Below are 21403 nucleotides of genomic sequence, written 5' to 3' on the forward strand. Positions count from 1 at the left end.
TTTTCATGCATAGTTAACAATTTTTTTCTTTTTTTATTTCTCCTTTCATAAGAATTTTGAGTTTATTTAGCAACCTTCAAATCTTTAAGACAGTACTGTTGACCCTAGTTATCATACTTTCAACAAATGACAATGATTTTTTTTAATAAATGAAGACTTTATTTTATAAAGGCCAAAAAAAAACCCATTTTTAAACTTAAGGAAAATCCAACACATAAATGTCAAAATATGGTAACTTATTTACTTAAAATTTAATAATCAGCATGCATTCTCTTATCTCAATACAATGAACTCAAAGCCAAGTACACATTACATGTTTCAAAGCTAGATTACAAATTATCATTGTTATCGTCATCATCATCACATTTCCTTTTCAATGCATTTGATGTTTCACTGGCAGTATTTTGTGATGACACCATATTTGTGGTAATAAGGATGTTTTTGGATCCTATTAGTGATGAATTAATAAGGACATTCTGAACTGTTGATGCTGTAGGAATTGATGCTTTTACAGCTGGGTTCTGTGAGGTGGGCATCTGCACTGTAAACCTTTGCCCTGTAAGGGACATTGGAGCCCCTGCTTTAGATGCAACAGACATAGTTTGTGGGGTTGTTGTGCCAAATGTAGGAGTACTTGGTCTTCTTGTAATTGAACCAACACTTAATTGCGCAACTTTATCCTTCCTGCAGAAGTAGATGCCTTTTTTGTAAAGACTTAAGTTTATAGTTTTGCACAGTCAAGCAGTATCTATCAGGTGGTTACCTAGGGCCAGATTATGGCTTGATCAATGGCAAAAGGTCTAATTTCTTTGCCTTGCAATCCAATAAAACAATCTCTATGGGAGGAGAGGTAAAAGACTTTTCAGTCTGACTTTGGATTGCCAATGGCACATCACTGCATCAACAGTAGCTTTCTTAGCATGACTTGAATAGACTTTTGCATCATCTAAAATTGTAGTCACCTATCAGAAGGCAAACTCCAGCATCTGATTTATAACTTTCGGCTCATATTCTGTAATCCCTATATCCTTCAGGATTTATACCATCATCTCTGATTCTTTCTGCATGGCTCTTGGGAGAAGCCATCTTGCCAGTCTCCATGATTTCCAGTTTTCAGACTTCTCGAGCTAAATCGCTCACATTAAGGTATTTCAGACCTGATCTTGATGCAAGATCTTTGCCCAGTGTAGTTTTTCCAACAAAAGGAGTACCTTCTCTCCTCCTCTTAGAGCCGCCACGGACTCAGCTGCTGGTCCTGACCTCCACTCCCCTCCCACCAGCAGCATTGGGAGCCTGGGCTCCATCCCGGGGCTACAGATGCCCCAGTCTTTCCACACAGCCCCTGTTCCCGCACAATCATTCCTCCCTCTTCTAAAGTTAATGTTCTTAAAACCTCCTTGATTTGCCCACTGTCCAGCCATTTTCCCTCATGCCACTACTAATTTGGCATAATCAGGTTCATTGCAGATATTGGATAAAGATAATACTGTATTTTTTTTCTCTAAACTAGTTAAAGTATTTCATTCAAGTTCTATCCATGAAGTCACAAATTCTAAGATTGTATTTAATTGAGGGGGCACCACGTGGTGCTCTACAAGGTTCAGGTTTTCACCAATGATTTTGGAGGACACATGTCAACATTTCTATGTGTGGTCCAGAGGCTGCAGTACTATTTGGGGTTGAAGGTCCCAAGGATTGCCTGGGCCTCGCCTGCAGTGTTTAGTGGCTATATGGTTTGCCCTGTAATGCTCTGAGGAGCATATGGTTCTATTAATTGAGCTATGTATGTTCCACAGTCAAGGTATGTGTCTCATCCCCTATACTATCTTTCTCTCCCCCAAGATTCTATTTATTTGGGCCCGGAGAGATAGCACAGCGGTGTTTGCCTTGCAAGCAGCCAATCCAGGAGCAAAGGTGGTTGGTTCAAATCCCGGTGTCCCATATGGTCCCCCGTGCCTGCCAGGAGCTATTTCTGAGCAGACAGCCAGGAGTAGCCACTGAGCAGCGCCGGGTGTGGCCCAAAAACCAAAAAAAAAAAAAAAAAGATTCTAATTCTATTTATTTTAGCTAGGGTAGTATTCCACATATTATTCCATTTCTGGCAATTTGGCTATTTGATTATTAAATAAGCTTGATTATTATAAATAAAACTGTGATATACATGGGGATAAAAATACCTGTGTGGGTAACTGATTTGTTTTGTTTTACTTTTTTACCAATAAAAATCCTTAAGTGGAACTTCTAGAACATCTTTTTAATATGTCTTTCTCAATTCCTCTTTGCTGTTCTCCTACGAGGAAAATGTGGTGCTGATGTTGCCCTAGTCTTTGCCCAATCTTCCTGGACAATATGTCTTTTGAGGTCAATCCCAATGCCCCTGAATTTATAATTCTGACAATGTTTATCCTGAGTGTCAAATAGGTGAATTTTTTTTTTACTGATACTTAGTATAGATGCCAGGTCTCGTGCATGTGAGATATGCGCTTTACTGCTGAGTCACCTTCCTATTCTGTGATCTAATGCTCTGATATTATCAGGAAAAGCACATAGTCCTAGTGCAAAATGCTGTATTTTTGTCAACGATTGAACTATTTGGGATTAGAGAGACAAATAAAAACAAGAACACTTAGACCTGGGAATTCAGACTCTGTGACAATGAATGGAGAAATAACTGATTCCCTGTGAACAGTCAAAGCCAGAGAGCTCCTAAAATCTTTCCATTTATAAATGATTGGAGGGTGGGAGTTTCAAAGGATTAAGCAATTATATTATTAACCTGGTATAACCTAACAGGATTTTGTGCCAGAGTCTTAGGAGCAGTTATCATTACTGTGAACATATTCATTGATTTTTTTTCCTTCTGCCATTTAGTAGAGTCAGAAAGAGAGAAATGTCACAGCTAGAAACAATTAAGAAGAATAGAGACCATGTTGGCAGCTGATTAAAATCATGCATCCTCCTATCTACCCATTCTCCTCCTAACTTACTCAACAAATATTTATTGAGCTGATGCCATATTCCATACTCTTTGCTAGGCACAGGTATCAAGTGCATTTTCATGCCCGCAGAGTGTCCTTGAAGCTTGGAACAGCAGGTGTCCTCTATTATATATTAAAGTCAGTTGCCTCATGAAGCCAAGAGTGTTAAATTTAAAGGAAAAGTTAGGATATATCTAGAAATAGCATTGCTGCAGTCTGCAAAACCCAGTGACATGAAATTCTCATTTAAGTACACGAATATTGGGAATCTGGGGCATACATAAATAAAGAATTCACCTGATACATTTCAAAAACTGCCTTCTGAACTATTTAATTAACAACCTATGAAAAATATACTCTTGAGACCTAAATGGATAATAGATGTCACCTTTGTTCTATAAAAATGCTTTGCTACCCGTAAAACTTAATTTTAAAATGAATAGTCAGCATTTGCAACAAGCTGTCTCTTTAAAAGTTCCACATCTCCTGATTTGATACAGATAATGAAGAAGGGCAACATTTACCCTCATTGCCATGGTGGACAATTTTATTTATCATAGGATTGTAAGGTGTAGTGTTGTCTCCAGAGTCTGAAGATTGACAGGGCAGATGGTCTTTATTGTTCCTAAAGGTCTCTTTAGTAAATGACACACTAATTCTTTAGTACTTTCATCTATCTACCCTCCCCAAGCAATTAAAATTTGGTGACACATTTTTATGGTCACTAAACGGGCATAAATTAGCATTAATTAGGAGTTTTGTAAGGCAATTCCCTCATGGAGAAGTGCAGATGGGAGGAGCACACGGACTACTAATAAAGTTCTCAAAATCACCTCTGCCACTTGGCAGTAGAGGTTATGCTCCTGTCTTTATAGGTTAGTCCTTACAGAAAAGAAAAAAAAAAGGCTGAATTTTAGATATTCATAAGCTGTGTCTCTCTCTACTCACAAGTGAGCCTGAGATGCATAGATCTTTGGTAAGAAACCTGGGCTTTTTGGATGAATTAATTCATTAGCTAATCAATAGGAGACATGCCTGCTAGGCTTGTATTCCAGGTGCTAATGTCTAAGTATTCTTATACTATGCATAATGGCTTCAATAAGCTATTAGGTGCAAACCACAATGAGGCATTTCAAAAGCCTTTGCAATTAGATCAGAGGCTAGCTGTCATCCTTAGAAAATCACCTCCTCCCAACATCCACAGTATCAATTTAAATTGCTGCTGTCAGATGGGCAAGAATTATTTTTACCTTGTGACATTCCATGGCCTTCTAAAATGAAAATGACTGACCTCCCAAATGCTCATCCTATGCATGGATATTAGCAAAAGAACTAATATTAACTCAGATGGTTATATTCCCACTTAAAAACCATAGAATGGGGTGAACATGCATTTTAGATAGATGGCAAGAAGAGAAGGCAAATTCGATTCGAATATGCTGTCCTTAAATATTCCAGCCCTTACCCAATTGCTTTGTGACTCTGTTTCCAAATCTTTATTGCAGATATATTATGGAAAATGTCATAGTGTCTTTTCTAAATAGAAACTGCTAAATTTATTTTCCTATTCAGCAGATATTGATCGAGTACATATGGGTATGAAATATTGTTCTTTACATTCCAATTTAGAGAATATCAAGAAAGAAAGGAAGACACACATAAAAGGTTTAATGGGATTGTACTTGCCCAGTTTCTACATGGATACTCTTACTCATGTATGCTTGGACACACATCCTTTAGTATACATCATTGTACTCAGCAGAACTTACATATTGTTTTCTGAAACTCTCCTATGTATAAAATAGTGTCAATTACAAGTATAGACTATATATTTTGGAAATTTGAGGGCTTAATAAGGAATGATCAGTCTGACTGCTAAATTCCCCTGCACAGAGATGTGGTTTTGCTTGTTGTTATTATCCTGGATACTATTTATTCACCTTGTCAAGTGGGAAAATATTATATTTTATTGACTATTAGCTTCTTTTTGAAAGTAAGCAAACCACTCATTTAACCAATTCATTGGAAATATTAAATTTGTGTTCATTTCTGGTAGACTGCTAATTCTGAATTTTAAAATGTTTCCATTCACTAATAAGCTTATATCAATTTTAAGTAATGATAAAAATGGTTTGCTTCTCAAGAAGTTCTTGGACATAAAACTAGTCTCTGTTTTTTTTTTTATTCTGTCCACTTATCAAGTTGTCTTGTGCAGTGCAGCTTTTGTAACACTTTGATAGGATTTTCATCATGTGTAACCTTTATACCTTTTAGAATTTTGTGCATGATGCTTAGTCCTTTTCTTGTCAACAAGAAATAGCAGTATTGGTTTCTGCTGCCAAATATTTCATATTAAAATTCACAATATTTAATGTTTTTAGGGAAGCAATTGACACAACATGTCTATGGTGCATCTGCCGAGTATGGCTGTCAGTTATTATAATAGGGTTTCTAACAAATGACATGTCAAAGTCTTGACTTTCAAAGCCCTTATGTGAAGTGTCAATCATTTACTCTCTGCCAGTTTAAATGAGCATTCTTCCAAGAGCACCTTTAAGGTGTATGTGCCCTGACTTTTTATCTAAAATTCTTTCTGTCCTTATTTTATCTTTTAAAAAATGTCTCCTATAAAGGAAATGTTGGTATATAAAAATGACCAAATTTGAGTTGTAATGAGGCATTTTTATCCATAAGGATCAGTATTCTTTATTCAAAATACTGAACATTGCTAATTGTTACTACTTCATTTATCTACTGTTTTCTCCAACTTTTTCATTATTCCAAACATCCTATAAATATTGTGTATTTATTTAAATTTTAATCTATAATTAAACAGTTTCCCTTAAAGTTAAAAGTAATTGTATACATATAAGGTGAGAAATGGAAGTTATTATTAGTGCTGATTATTAACACTAATTATTAGTAGTGTTGAAATTATTTTATTCATCATCAATCTAAAACAAATAAATTGATTATTAGTATAACCATTTATATTTAGAATCACATGTCATGGTAATGATGGTTTCATAATCTTTTGTCTATAAATCTGAGCTTTAAAAAATAAATATTAATTTTAGGTATTCATTTCTGGAGATAAAATTATTACATTGAAAAGCAAGTATAATCTATTAAAAGGCTAAATAATGAATTTTACTCATTGTCTTATTTATTTGACTATGAATTATTATTTTTTGTTGGAATAATGCAGTAAATTTTGTTAGAATAAAGTTAAAATAAAAAAAGAGAGAAAAAATAATAATGTTAAAATCAGGAACATGCCAGTTTACTTCTCTTTATTTCCATCTACAAATATTGACTCAAAAAATACAATACCTACTAGGAGTTCAGTGGTAGAAAGAACAAATTTTTATCCAATATTTTAGTAGAGATAAAGACTTTAAAATAAACTATGTTAAGCAATGAACATTATTAACATCTTTTACTTTTCTCATTTCTTAAGATAAATTGAAAATGTTTTGGAAAAATTTAAATGTAAAAGTTTTAGTTTGGTTTATAATGTAGGAGTAAAAATCATTCCTTGCAAATGTACTATTTCACTATATTGTTTCAAGAGGTAGGTACACTTATGGGTTCTTAGGCATTCTTTTTATAGGGGGTGGGCATAGTGGCAGCACTCAGGATTACTCCTGGCTCTGGATTAGGAAATCATCCCTGGCAAGCTCAGGGATGCCAGAGATTGAACCTGATGTATCCAGGGTTGCTTCTTGCTCGGCAAACACCCTACTGCTTTGCTATCGCTTTTGCCCAGGTATTCTTTACTAAATATCCATTTCATTAAATTTACCTACTGGTCAGTAAACTTGCTGAACTTAAAAAAATATTGACTCTGATTAAGAAAAGTCATGGAAGATACCCAATATTGATAAAGTTTTGTGATTTCCTGCCCCAGCTCATAGAAGTCCTGACAGCCTTACAAAGACAGCCATCAAGCTCTGTTTCAGTATTTCTTGATCTCCATGGTTCTGGAATTAATTCATGCTTTCCTGATTTTTAGGACTGTAGTTCTATGAATGAAGGAAGGGTGTGATCTTTGCAGCAAAGACAATAGCTAGCACTAACCTCTACTTGATGTGCTGGTAATTGTTTCATAACAAGAATTTAAAGAAAAGACACATCTTAAAGCATTAACTTTAATTGAGCTCTAGAAAATTCTTTAAGGGAAAAATCAAGCTTCAAAGCAAGGTGCCAAAAGCATATCAATCAGAGCTGAGTACTTCCCTAAGTAGGCAAAGAAAATTTTATGAAGAAAGTAGGGATTTTCAAACAAAAGTTGGTTGTTTTGGAGATTTCTCAGTGACATAAAAGGGGAGGGAAATTATGATTAATTTATTATACCAATTTAAGGATAGAATAAAGAAGCCAGCTTGCAGCAAATTCTGTGACACCTTTGGTCTTTTCCAGTGCTGCCCAGTTCTTTAAGTTTATGAATATTAGAGAGAGATGTCAGAGAGTAAGTTCAGAGAACCCAGATGAAGATTTCAGAACTATACTAGCCTATCTGAATATTTTTGGGCTCTCAGTTGATACTAGATAATAATCAAGAAAAATAAAAAAAATATGAATCAGAAAGGTCATATCACAAATGGAACATTAGGTCATGTTACAATCTTAACCTATAGAAACATGAGAATTAATACTTTATACATTAATTGATTCTTTATCCACAAACCCTAAAAGCTTTTTTCTGTCTATTCTAGAGTTATCACATTTTTGAGTCTATATTCTAGTGTGCAGGTTCCCATATAATTAAGAGAGTCTTTTTTAAATTTGTATGCTTTTGTGGGGGCATAGTAGGTGGCACTCAGAGGTTATTTCTGGCTCTGAGCTGAGAAATTACTCTAGCAAGCTCTGAAGACCACACGGTATACCAGGGATTAAATTGGGTACTCCATGTGCAAGGCAAATGCCCTCCCTGCTGAACTATTGCTTAGGCCCCAGACTTATGTGCTTATAACATGTTTCTTTTTGAAAGGAAAATGCAAGTAGTATTAAGGAGTCCCAAAAGTCACTACTAAAGTACTTGGCCAACAGGACCAGAAAATTTAGTGTTTAGACCTTGTGATGCATTGATGCCAGTTGGTAATAAGGAATCATCAGGACTAGACCTTTCAGTGCTCAAGAGGCTCAGAGCAGCATCCAGCAATGAGGAGAATATATATGGTATTGGGTACAAAATTTGGGTCCATGCACATGTAAATAATGAATTACTGAGAAATACAGATATTCCAAATTTAAGTTTGTCAATTTGATATTCATACCCATACAAGACTCTCAAAGAACAAAGAAAATGTTCTTTCTATACACTGTGCTATAATTTTTTAAAAAACCAAATTATATTTTTGAAGTTTCAAGATTGCCACAGACTCTCTCAAGAAACTAATCTGTATTTGCAAAAGTATTAACAAAATCCTTAAGAACAAAACTACTTTCAAACTTTGGGGGCTCAAGAGATTTAAATTCAGTATGTAAAACACTGTTTACCTTCGTATATAAATGACCCTATAAACCTCTTGAGGTTTGGATTTCACTAATGTTTAGTTTAGTGAGAGACAAGTACTTTCTTAGGAAGTACTTCATATGCTTTCATTTTAGCATTTATTAAATAAAATTTATTTACAGATATTTCTGAGTGAGAGATGAACAAAAATGAGAATAGAAAAAATGGCATTTCTTGCCAGAATTTTATAGAATGACCTTTAAAGATGTCTTGGTTTTATGGTATGAAAAAAAAATCTCAATTTAAAGAAAAAGTCTCTTAATTTAACTGAAGGTAACTTAATTACCCAAATCAACAGGAGATTGACCCTGCCTTGAATTTTTAATTATATACTAATTGCTAGATAAGAAGACCAAATTAGACTTTAGTGATAATTTGTCTCTGTGTTTTGGGAGTTAAAGATTCTAGTCTATTTTATTATAATGGTACTAGAGCTGATATTTAGTTTGTCAGATGGAAATATTGGTGTCTCTTTTGGCATGTGTTCTCTTGATTAAGTATTGACTTTCAAAATTTCACTAATCTATATCAGCTCTTGTCTAATGATCTCCAAAATGAATCCCAGTCATCCCATTTGCTTGTTTGCAAGACTGTAGAAGAGTGACAATTGGATAAATATGAATACAAAGTCAGGGTGACTTTTTTCTTTAGTCATTAGAAAGTACTAATTTTTTATCTTACATAGTCAGATTGGGATCATTTGCCTGGACGAATTTTTTATGAAAGAACTAATGAGAAGTTGAATAGTATAGGCACAAAACTATTTTTAATAATATTACTGTAAATTAAAACCTTAAGATTATTAAATAATATATTAAAATAATTTAATAAAAATCTTGATTTTAATTTAAGGCAAAAGATTTTGTTCTTTTCAAGAAAAGAACTAAGGGATGATGTTTAAATTTTTTGCATAAGAAGTTAAATTTCTGATATAAAATATAAAAATATACTGGCAAAAAAGAAAAACATTTTACTTTGCTAATTTAATTTTTACTTTATCATGTCACTTCTTAAAAAAAAAAGTAGTCTGAGGCTGGAAAATTTATGAAACTAAGCCTGCCCAGTGGAGCCGGACTGTGAAAAATTGTGAGTGCTGCCTGTGTGTGTCTGTCTACGGTCCTGTCATGTGAACCTCTTGGGAGTGAGCTGAAAAGAGGCTCCAGCAGAGCAAGGCCACTCCGTAGCCATGCGTTCTTTCTAAGGAAAGAACACCATTGCAACAAAAAGAAAAAATCACACTAAGAACTGTGCTGGATCACTGAAGCCCAGCATTTCTCTCCGAACTGTCTTCTCTGCTGCATGCTTGGGCCTAAGATTTGATCCTATGTGAGGCTTTATCCATGCAGGACTCCCCTCCCTTGAAGGCAAGTAGACCTATCCAGAAAGGGTGGAGCCAGAGGAGTGTGGCTGCCTACATCAGTTAGCCAATGAATACCACCACAGCACGTAGAAAAACCCACAATACAAGTGTGACAATTTGGAAACAACGCAGGCCAGCATCAGACATAGAGAATGAAGATGACAATTCTGATGACCAGATAATGACCAACCAACTAATCAACCTCGATAAGAACTTTAGACAAGCAATATGGAAGATGCTCAAAGAACTCAAAGAAACCATGGATCAAGTTGAACAGAACACTAATAAGAACAAAGAAAATATGAAGACAGAAATCACAAAACTCCAAACTGAAATAACATGTCAACTAACAGGCCTGAAAAACTCAGTAAACGAAGTGAATGACAAAATGGATAAGCTCTGGGTCAGGGTATCAGAAGCTGAGAATAGACTTGGTGCTGTGGAAGATGAGATAAATAACAATTCCATACAGCGGGAGAGATTGGAAAAAAAAACTTAAAGCAAATGATCAGACAGTGGAAAAATTAGTCAAAGAATGTGAACAGATGAAAACAGAAGTCTATGATAAGCTCAACAGAAACAACTTAAGAATCAATGGAGTCCCAGAGACACAGGAAGAAAATTCCCAGGAAGAATCAAAGGTCAAGAACATCATTAAAGAGAAACTTCCAGAGCTAAAGAATATATGTGATCAAATCCTGCATGCTAGAAGAGTACCAACCAAAAGAGACCCCAGAAAAAATACCCCAAGACACATCCTAGTCACAATGATGAATCCCAAAGATAAAAACAGAATTCTGAAAACAGCAAGATTAAAAAGGGAAATTACATTCAAGGGAGCATCCTTGATTTTTACAGCAGACCTGTCACCAGAAACACTCAAGGACAGAAAGCAGTGGTGGGATATTGTGACAAGACTGAATGAAATGAATGCTTCACCTAAAATACTGTACCCAGCAAAACTCACTTTATGGTTTGACGGTAGAATACATGGTTTCACAGACAAAAAACAGCTCAGAAACTTTACAGATTTAAAACCATTCTTAAGAGAAAAACTGAAAGACCTAATTTAAGACAAGACTAACCAAAAGACATACCAAATTTCAATACAAAGATGGCATTAAATCCCAGGACAATTCTTTCTCTCAACGTCAATGGAGTAAATGCACCAGTCAAGAGACACAGAGTGGCTAAATGGATCAAAAAACTCAATCCAACCTTCTGCTGCCTACAATTAACGCACCTGAATAGTCAGAACAAACATAGACTCAAAATAAAAGGCTGGAGAAAAATTATCCAAGCAAACAACACCCATAAAAAAGCTGGAGTGGCCATACTAATATCAGATAATGCAAACTTTATACTCAGGAAGGTTGTAAGGGACAAAGATGGACATTTTATTTTAATCAAGGGGTATGTAGAGCAGGAAGAAATAACTCTCCTAACCATATATGCACCAAATGAGGGGCCAGCAAAATATTTAATACAACTGTTAACAAATCTGAAAAATAATATCAATAACAACACAATAATTATGGAGGACCTCAACACGGCTTTGTCAACACTGGATAGGTCAAGCAGACTGAAACCCAACAAGAAAATACTAGACCTGGGGAGAGAAATGAAAGAAAGAGGCCTAGTGGATATATATAGGACACTCCATCCCCAGAAACCTGGATACACATTATTCTCAATGTACATGGGACATTCTCCAGAATAGACTACATGCTGGCACATAAAACATACCTCCATAATATCAATGGGATAGAAATTTTGCAGGCTACCTTCGCTGACCAAAAGGCTCTGAAATTATTTGTGAATTCCAAAGGGACACAGAAGAAACATTTTAACACCTGGAAGTTAAACAGCCTCATACTGAATAACCAGTGGGTCCGAGATAAAATCAAGGAGGAAATCAAAAGGTTCCTGGAAACAAATGACAATAAAGACACAAACTATCAGAACTTATGGGACACAGCAAAAGCAATAATGAGAGGAAAATTTATAGCTTTGCAAGCACACATCAGGAAGGAAGAAGGAGCATACCTGAGTAGCTTAATGACACAGCTAATAGAACTAGAAAGTGCTCAACAGAAGGACCCAAAAATAGGGAGACAGGAGGAAATAACAAAGCTGAGAGCAGAAATCAACAAAGTGGAAACCCAAAAAATAAATCCAAAAGATCAACAAAAGCAGAAGTTGGTTCTTTGAAAAAGTAAACAAGATTGATAGAACACTGGCAAAAGAAAAAAGAAAGAGAGAGAGAAACTTGATAACTCATATTAGAAATAAAAAAGGAGAGATCACTATTGATATGGCAGAGATTCAAAGGGTAATCAGAAACTACTTTGAGATACTCTATGCCACTAAAAATGAGAACCTGGAAGAAATGGATAAATTTTTGGACTCTTATAATCTTCCACGGTTGAAGGAAGAGTATGTAGCAAATCTAAACACCCCCATCACTATTGATGAAATTAAAACGGTAATCAAATATCTGCCCAATAACAAAAGCCCAGGCCCAGATGGATTCATTAACGAATTCTTTTAAACTTTCCAAGAGGAACTACTACCAATCCTGGCAAGACTCATAAAATTGAACAAATGGAAACTCTTCCAAATAGCTTTTATGAAGCCAGCATCACCTTGATACCTAAACTAGACAGAGATGCTACAAAAAAAAAAGAAAATTACATACCAATATCGCTGATAAATGCAGATGCAAAGATCCTCAACAAAATCCTGGCAAATAGGATTCAATGCCTCATTAAAAAGATTATCCACTACGATCAAATAGGTTTCATCCCAGGAATGCAAGGATGGTTTAACATCCGTAAATCTATCAACATGATACACAACATCAACAACAAGAAAAATAAAAATCACATATATTAATAGATGCAGAGAAAGCATTTGATAAGTTCCATCACCCATTCTTGATCAAAACTCGCAGCAAGATGGGAATGGAAGGAACCTTTCTCAATATAGTTAAAGCCATCTACCACAAGCCAGTGGCAAATATTATCCTCAATGTAGAAAAACTAAAAGCCTTCCCTCTAAATTCTGGCACAAGACAGGGCTGTCCTCTCTCACCACTCCTATTCAACATAGCACTGGAAGTACTCGCTATAGCGATTAGGCAAGAAAAAAATATCAAGGGAATCCAGATAGGAAAGGAAGAAGTCAAGCTCTCACTGTCTGCAGATGACATGATACTCTACTTAAAATACCCTAAAGACTCTACCACGAAGCTTCTAGAAACAATAGACTCATATAGCTAGGTGGCAGGCTACAAAATTAACACGCAAAAATCAACCGCCTTTCTATACACAAATTGTAATAAGGAAGAAATGGACATTAAGAAAACAACCCCATTCACAATAGGGCCAAACAAACTCAAATATCTTGGAATCAACTCGACTAAAAATGTGAAGGACCTATACAAAGAAAACTATAAAACTCTGCTCCAAGAAATAAGAGAGGACACGAGGAAATGGAAACACATACACGGCTCATGGATTGGCAGGATTAACATCATCAAAATGGCAATACTCCCCAAGACATTATACAAATTTAATGCTATCCCTCTAAAGATACCCATGGCATTCTTCAAAGAAGTGGATCAGGCACTTTTGATATTTATTTGGAACAAAAAACACCCTCAAATAGCTAAAGCAATCATTGGGAAAAAGAATATGGGAGGAATTACTTTCCCCAACTTTAAACTGTACTACAAAGCAATAGTTATCAAAACAGCATGGTATTGGAATAAGGACAGGCCCTCAGATCAGTGGAATATACTTGAATACTCAGAAAATGTTCCCCAGACATACAATCACCTAATGTTTGATAAAGGAGCAAGAAATCCTAAATGGAGCAAAGAAAGCCTCTTAAACTGGCTAACCACTTGCAATGAATTGAACTTAGACCCCCAGCTAACATCATGTACGAAGGTAAAATCCAAATGGATTAAAGACCTCGATATCAGACCCAAAACCATAAGATGTATAGAACAACACGTAGGCAAAACACTCCAGGACATAGAGACTACAGCATCTTCTAGGAGAAAACTGCACTCTCCAAGCAAGTGAAAGCAGAGATTAACAGATGGGAATATATTAAACTGAGAAGCTTCTGCACCTCAAAGGAAATAGTGCCGAGGATACAAGAGCCACCTACTGAGTGGGAGAAACTATTCACCCAATACCCATCAGATAATGGGTTAATCTCCAAAATATACAAGGCACAAACAGAAATTTACAAGAAAAAAACATCTAATCCCATCAAAAAATGGGGAGAAGAAATGGACAGACAATTTGACAAAGAAGAAATACAAATGGCCAAAAGACACATGAACAAATGCTCCACATCACTAATCATCAGGGAGATGCAAATCAAAACAACTATGAGGTACCACCTCACACCACGCAGGGGTCTTCAAACTACAGCCCATGGGCCACATATTTTATTTGTTCCCGTTTTGTTTCTTCAATTCAAAATAAGATATATGCAGTGTGCGTTGGAATTTGTTCATAGTTTTTACTTTCGCTATAGTCCAGTCCTTCAACGGTCTGAGGGACAGTGAACTGGTCCCCTGATTAAAAAGTTTGAGGACCACTGCCACAGAGAATGGCACATATCACAAAGAATGAAAATAAACAGTGTTGGCGGGGATGTGGAGAGAACGGAACTCTTATCCACTGCTGGTGGGAATGCCTTCTAGTTCAACCGTAATGGAAAGTAATATGGAGATTCCTCCAAAAACTGGAAATCGAGCTTGCATAGGATCCAGCTATACCACTCCTAGGAATATACCCTAGGAACACAAAAATACAATACAAAAATCCCTTCCTTACACCTATATTCATTGAAGCACTATTTACCATAGCAAGACTCTGGAAACAACCAAGATGCTTTTTAACAGACGAATGGCTAAAGAAACAGTGGTACATATACACAATGGAATATTATGCAGCTGTCAGGAAAAATGAAATTTTTCTATACGTGGATGTACACAGAATCTATTAAGCTGAGTGAAATAAGTCAGAGAGAGAGAGAGAAAAAAAAACGCAGAATGGTCTCACTCATCTATGGGTTTTAAGAAAAATGAAAGACATTCTTGCAATTATAATTTCAGACACAAAAGATAAAAGAGCTGGAAGTTCCAGCTCACCTCAGGAAGCTCACCACAAAGAGTGATGAGTTTAGTTAGAGAAATAACTACATTTTGAACTGTCCTAATAATGAGAATATGAGGGAAATGGAAAGCCTATCTAGAGTATAGGCGGGGGTCAGGTGGGGAGGAGGAAGATTTGGGACATTGGTGATGGGAATGTTGCACTGGTGATGAGTGGTCTTCTTTACATGACTGAAACCCAAACACAATCATGTATGTAATCAAGGTGTTTAAATAAAATATAATAAAACATATATTATGTGTAAAATGTTATATACAATAAGTAAAATATCTATTATGTACAGAAAAGTAGTCTTTTTCAATTTTTTTAAATCCTCGTCTTATGTGGGGCTGGAATGGTGGCTCAAAGCAGTAAGGCATCAACCTTGCTCGTGCTAGCCTAGGACTTGGACTGAGTTTTATCCCCCTGCGTTCCATATGGCTCCTCAAGCCAGGAGCGATTTTTGGGTGCATAGTCAGGAGTAACCCCTGAGCATCACCGGGTATGGTCCCCCAAAAAACCAGAAAACAAAAACAAAAAAAACCCTGGACTTACATAATTTAAAAATTAATTATTTATAATTTAACAGAAATTTATTTGGAGTTTACTTAGTTGAAAGGCACAACATTAAAAAAGAGAAAAATAGACATTTTGATCTTTTGTTTGTTTGTTTGTTTTTGTTTTTTTTGGGGGGGGTCACACCCAGCATTGCTCAGGGATTACTTCTGGTTCCATGCTCAGAAATTGCTCCTGGTAGGCTTGGGGGACCATATGAGAAGCTGGGATTCGAACCAATGACCTTCTGCATGAAAAGCAAACGCCTTACCTCCATGCTATCACTCTGACCCAGACATTTTGATCTTAAAACCAGGTTTGAATTGCAAAACTGATATTACCAAAATTTTGGGGTCAGGGTTCAGAGGGGGTATGAAGAGAGGTGCTAGAAAAATGGTGGAGGATGTTGGAACTTTGGTGGAACTGAGAAACAGTGACTGTATTTATCAAAACCACTTTAGCCATATTGTAATTATGTGACCTAAACTATAATAAGTTTTTAATGAGGAAAATAAAAGAAAACATAACTGATTATGCTTACTGAAGTCACTGAGGATACAGGTCCCCCAAAAATCAGGTGTTTATATATAATAAATTCAATAATGAAAAACATGCAAAATATTTTGAGGCATAAAGAGCCTTTGGGTTCTATGCTGACTGGATATTGGGGGCCAATCTAGGGCTTGGTGTGCAAGTTTCATACTTGAAGAATCTGCAATACCCAAAAACATATACAAAAAAATAGAGGGAGGAGAATATTCTAGGGTGTGTGTGTGTGTGTGTGTGTGTGTGTGTGTGTGTGTGTGTGTGTGTGTGTGTGTGTGTGTATTCCACACAATGTGGTGCTCAGGGCTGACTCTGCAATTAGTGGTCACTCCTGGAAGGCTCAGGGGATGCCTGGGATTGAATGGGGTCAGCCATGTGAAGGCAAGCACCCTGCTGTCTGTACTTAATATTGCCCTGACTGCAGACATTCTTTAGATTATAGCATGTGTTTAAATTCTTAGTTAAGAGTCAACATAAAGTTGAAGCTTTGGATCAGTTGTTGGTGGTGAGAATGCTGGTAATGAGTAACCAGTTATACGGCTATGAATAGTCCAGAAGAGCTAGATAATATTGTTTAAAAATATGTATTTCAGGGGCTGAAGCAGTGGTGCAAACGGAGTCTGCCTTGCCTGTGCTAGTCTAGGACAGACAGACCGCGGTTTCACAGTGTCCCATAGGGTTCCCCAAGTCAGGAGCGATTTCTAAGCTCATAGCCAGGAATAACCCCTGAGCATCATCGGGTGTGGCCCATGCCACCCCCCACCCAAATGTATTTCAGCATGTCTGGCTCTAACTAAAACAGTATGCTTTATATATGCACTTACATATTTTATGTACTTATTTATGTAAAGTATCATTTCTGGAAGACTTGGGATGACCATAAGATTTCGGAGATTAACTTCGTATTGGCCAAATACAAGCAACCACTCTATCTGTGCAGTCTCTACATCTCCATACATAACATTTTAATTTCAGAAATTATCCTAAAATACATGAGGCAAAATTTTGAAAAAAATTATTATACTTTTTAAGATCTAGATGAATATATTTTTCAAAATATATGTTCAAAACAGAAAATCTGAAGTTCTGCTGATTTTTAAAAGTTAATCATTTCACCATTTCTTCCATGACTTAGAATATCATAAGATGACACATTTATTTCACAGAATGATAGCTCATTCAATTTAACTGATATTTTGGGAGCTTTGCCAAATTGAAGAGGGAGGAGTGAACTCTTTGAGGCTTCGCTCCCTTACCTGTTAAGGATAACACCTGCATATTAATCTATGAATAAGAAAATCTTTATGCCTTCAGTTTTTCTAACAGCTGTTTGTATTTCATTGTGTATATATACCACAGTTTCTTTATACACTCATCTGTTATTAGACATTTGGGTTGTTTCTAGATTCTGGTTATTGTCAACATTGCTGAGATATACACAGGAATTCAGGGGCTTTTCTGCATTGTATTTTTGGTTCATAAGGTATATTTGTAAGGGTGGTTTCTGGATTATATAAAAGCTCGATTTCTAGAGTATTAGGATATTTAATGTTTTCCACAATGTTTTCCAAAAAGGCTGGGCCAACTGACATTATCACACTCAGTGAAATAGAATCCCATCTCCCTACAACCTGTCAATATTGTTGATTTTGTTCTGTTATGTGTGCTGGTCTCTATGGTGTGAGATATTATCCCGCTGTTGTTAACTATCTCAATGATAGTTAATGATATAGACGCTTCTTCTTCTTCTTCTTCTTCTTCTTCTTCTTCTTCTTCTTCTTCTTCTTCTTCTTCTTCTTCTTCTTCTTCTTCTTCTTCTTCTTCTTCTTCTTCTTCTTCTTCTTCTTCTTCTTCTTCTTCTTCTTCTTCTGGGCAATACTCGGTGATACTCAGGGGTTACTCCTGATTATGCACTTAGAAATTGCTCCTGACTTGGCGGGACCGTATGGGATGCCCAGGGATTGAACCGTGGTCTGTCCTAGGTCAGTGCTTGCAAGCCCAATGCCTTACTGCTTGTGCCACCATTCTAGCCCCAAAGTCATGATTTTTATTTTGTTTGTTTTTTTATGGTCACACCCGGCTGTGCTCAGGGGTTATTCCTGTCTCTGTGCTCAGGAATTACTCCTGGAAGGCTCAGGGGGCCATATGAAATGCTGGGGATCAAACCCAGGTCTGTCAGGATATGTCATGTGAGAGGCTAATGCTCTACCGCTGTGCTATCATTCCATCGCCCAAAGTCATTTTTTTTCAATTATCATTTGATAACCTGTATTTCTTCATTGAGAAAAATGTCTGTTCATTTCTTCCTCTCATTTTGTATATGGTATTATACTGAACAAAATGAGTCAGAGGGAGAGGCAAATATATATATATATATATGTGTGTGTGTGTGTGTGTGTGTACATATATATTACCACACTTTGTTTTATATTCCACAAATGAATGCAATTATATGTATGTATGTATATATATGTATGTAGATATACATATATATAATTTTATTCATTTGTGGAATATAAAACAAAGTGTGGTAATCATATCCTGAGACAATAGAGATGAGAGCCAGGAAGACCAGTTAATATAAGTAAAATTGCCACAAATAGAGAATTGCTGTTAGAGTAGAACCCATTATGACAATGATAGGTGGAACTGAACAAGAGCTGGGTAGTGAAAGGAGGTAAAGTTATATATGTGCACAGCACCTCTTCGCTAACGGCACCAGAGTGTTTAAAAAGAATAGGAGATACTCAAAAAGAGAGAGAGATTTATAGAGAGATTAAAAATGGCACAGGAAGACAGCAGAGGATAGGGAAGGGAAAACTGACACTGGCAAAGGATATTGTGCATTGTTACTGAAATAAACATGAACAACTGTGAAAAACTTTATTAAAAACAACCTTGTAGCAATGGTTTTTAAATAAATAATTGAATTTAAAAAAGAATAACACCTGCCTTTCTGCTTTTCCATAAAGTTTGCCAGTTGATAATAACCAACATTTGATATATGGCAAAGACTGTTCCAAATGGGATTCAGTAATGATATTCACTATTTATCCTCACTGTAATACTGTCAGGAGGAATTATTAACCCCAAATTACTGGACTTCAAGATGCAATTGCCACCACAAAGTAGTAGCAGAACTGGAATTCAACCACCAAACCTCATTACCATTACACAGTAAATTAATATTAATATACTCCAATTCAAGGAATCCTATGTCTACACATTATTTTTGCATTTTTATTAATATTTATTTGATATAACATACTTTATTTTAGTTTTGGACCACACACAGTGACGCTCAGGGGTTATTTCTGGCTTGGGTGACTATAGGAACACTGGGGGATTCATCCGTGGTTTTTCCTAGGTTAGCACGTGCAACTCAAATGCCTTACCACTTGTGCCACTGCTCTGGCCCTAAAATGTACATGTTATTTTAAGGTAGCCAGTAGCATTTACTACTAAACCTGGTTGGATGAGTTGTTGCCTTATGATACTGATTTTAATGGTCATGGGCAGGAGGCAAGTTTGACATTAAAAATGATAGAAACAGGTTTTAAATATCATAAAGGAAAATTATGAATATTGAAAACCTTATTTAAAACAAAAGGTGGCACAGTATGTATGACTCTTGCTAGGGCCCATTTAGGTTTTATAATAATTCACCAATGGAATTTACCATTTTTTATGGGTCTTTGAACATCATCATGAGTGATAATTAAACAGAGAGCCCTGAGTTTTCCTTGATGACTTCTTTTGAAGAACTCCTCAAAAAAATAAATAGGAGCTGGAGCAGTGATGCAAGCAGTAGGGAGTTTGCCTTGCAAGCACTAACCTATGTGTTACTATGATTCTAGAATCCCATATGGTTCCCCAAGCCAGGAGCAATTTCTGAGCATATAGCTAGGAGTTACCCCTGTGCATCACTGGATGTGGCCCAAAAACAAACAAACAAAAAACAAATAAAAACATAACTATAAAAAAGTAATATAACTTTATTCTTGACAGTTAACTATCACTTTGTTTTGTTTTAGGCAGTAACCAGCAATGTTCAGAGATATTCTTGGCTTTGCTATAAGGAATTATTCTTCATGGTGCTCAAAGCCATAGGCTAGGCAACCATATGCCATACCAGTTGTACTATCACTTCAGTTCCTACCATATTTATTCAACAGAATAAATAAACAAAAATACTGAGACCTTGAAGTTTCTAGGAGGCTGAAATAAATTTAACAATACCTGTAAAATCCTTGGTTCAGTACCTTACAATTGTATGAATACTTTTATTATCGGGTTTGATAATAAATTTATTCTACCTCATTTTATAAGTAGAAAAATTATTTATTATGGGCACTAGAGGGAATAATTTCCATTGTATAACATAATGTCTCAAGAAATATAAGAAAAAAATTGATGCAATTTTGATTAAAGGAAAGGACAGCAGGACTCAGGAGCAAAGGATAAAGGGTGGAAAGCAAGTCTTGACACCACCATAGCCCTACAAATTCCAATTTGTTTTAGGCTGTGCAAAAAAATCACTGGTAACAAACTCCTTAATAGTCTAACTTCCACTATATATAAACACCATATATATCTATATATGTAAGTATATACATACATATAATTATATAGATATATACAGTAAAGAGGCCTAGTATATGACTTTCCATAAAGATGAAGGTTATTTCACAAGAGGAATCTGCCATATGCTAGTAAAGTATAACTAGTAAAATAAAAAGGTAATGAGTTAGTTCTGTGTTTTCCAGTTAATAAGTATATTTAAAATTCTTAAGAAAAATATTAAGAAAGAAAAGAAAAGGCAATAAAAGTTTAGATACTGGAAAATTCAGTGGGTATGTGTGAGGTGGAGGAGGGTAGGAAGTAGGGATATTAAAAGGCAAGCTGTTTCCACTCATAAACTCTGAGAGTCAAGAATCAAAAGCAGCCATTATTTAATAAAGTGATTCACAAGGGGATGAAAAACAAGGTTATTTGAAAGTTGATCTCTAAAGTACTTGTGCTTCAATATATTTAGATAGGGCTTATACTTTGTCAGAGTATCAGGATGGATATGGAATAATAATTATCTTCAGTAACGAACAAAAGAATGCCTTCAAGAAAAGTAAAAAAAATACCTTTTAAAAAAGGATTGAAACTGATGTTATTTTATAAATACAGACTTAATTATATTGGAGTATAAAATATAGAAATTAGGAATAAGAGTGTTGGGGCACACCTTGTGGTGCTCATGGTTTTCTCCTGGCTTTGT

The 21403-nt window shown here is 35.8% G+C and overlaps 1 pseudogene; it reads right to left on the reverse strand.

Annotated features, from left to right (window-relative positions):
• Positions 1-329: 329 nt before the first annotated feature.
• On the reverse strand, positions 330-1101 carry LOC126016364 (transcription initiation factor TFIID subunit 9-like; annotated as a pseudogene).
• Between the last annotated feature and the right edge of the window lie 20302 nt (positions 1102-21403).

This window comes from Suncus etruscus, chromosome 8, assembly GCF_024139225.1.
Source record: "Suncus etruscus isolate mSunEtr1 chromosome 8, mSunEtr1.pri.cur, whole genome shotgun sequence".
Lineage (NCBI taxonomy): Eukaryota > Metazoa > Chordata > Mammalia > Eulipotyphla > Soricidae > Suncus > Suncus etruscus.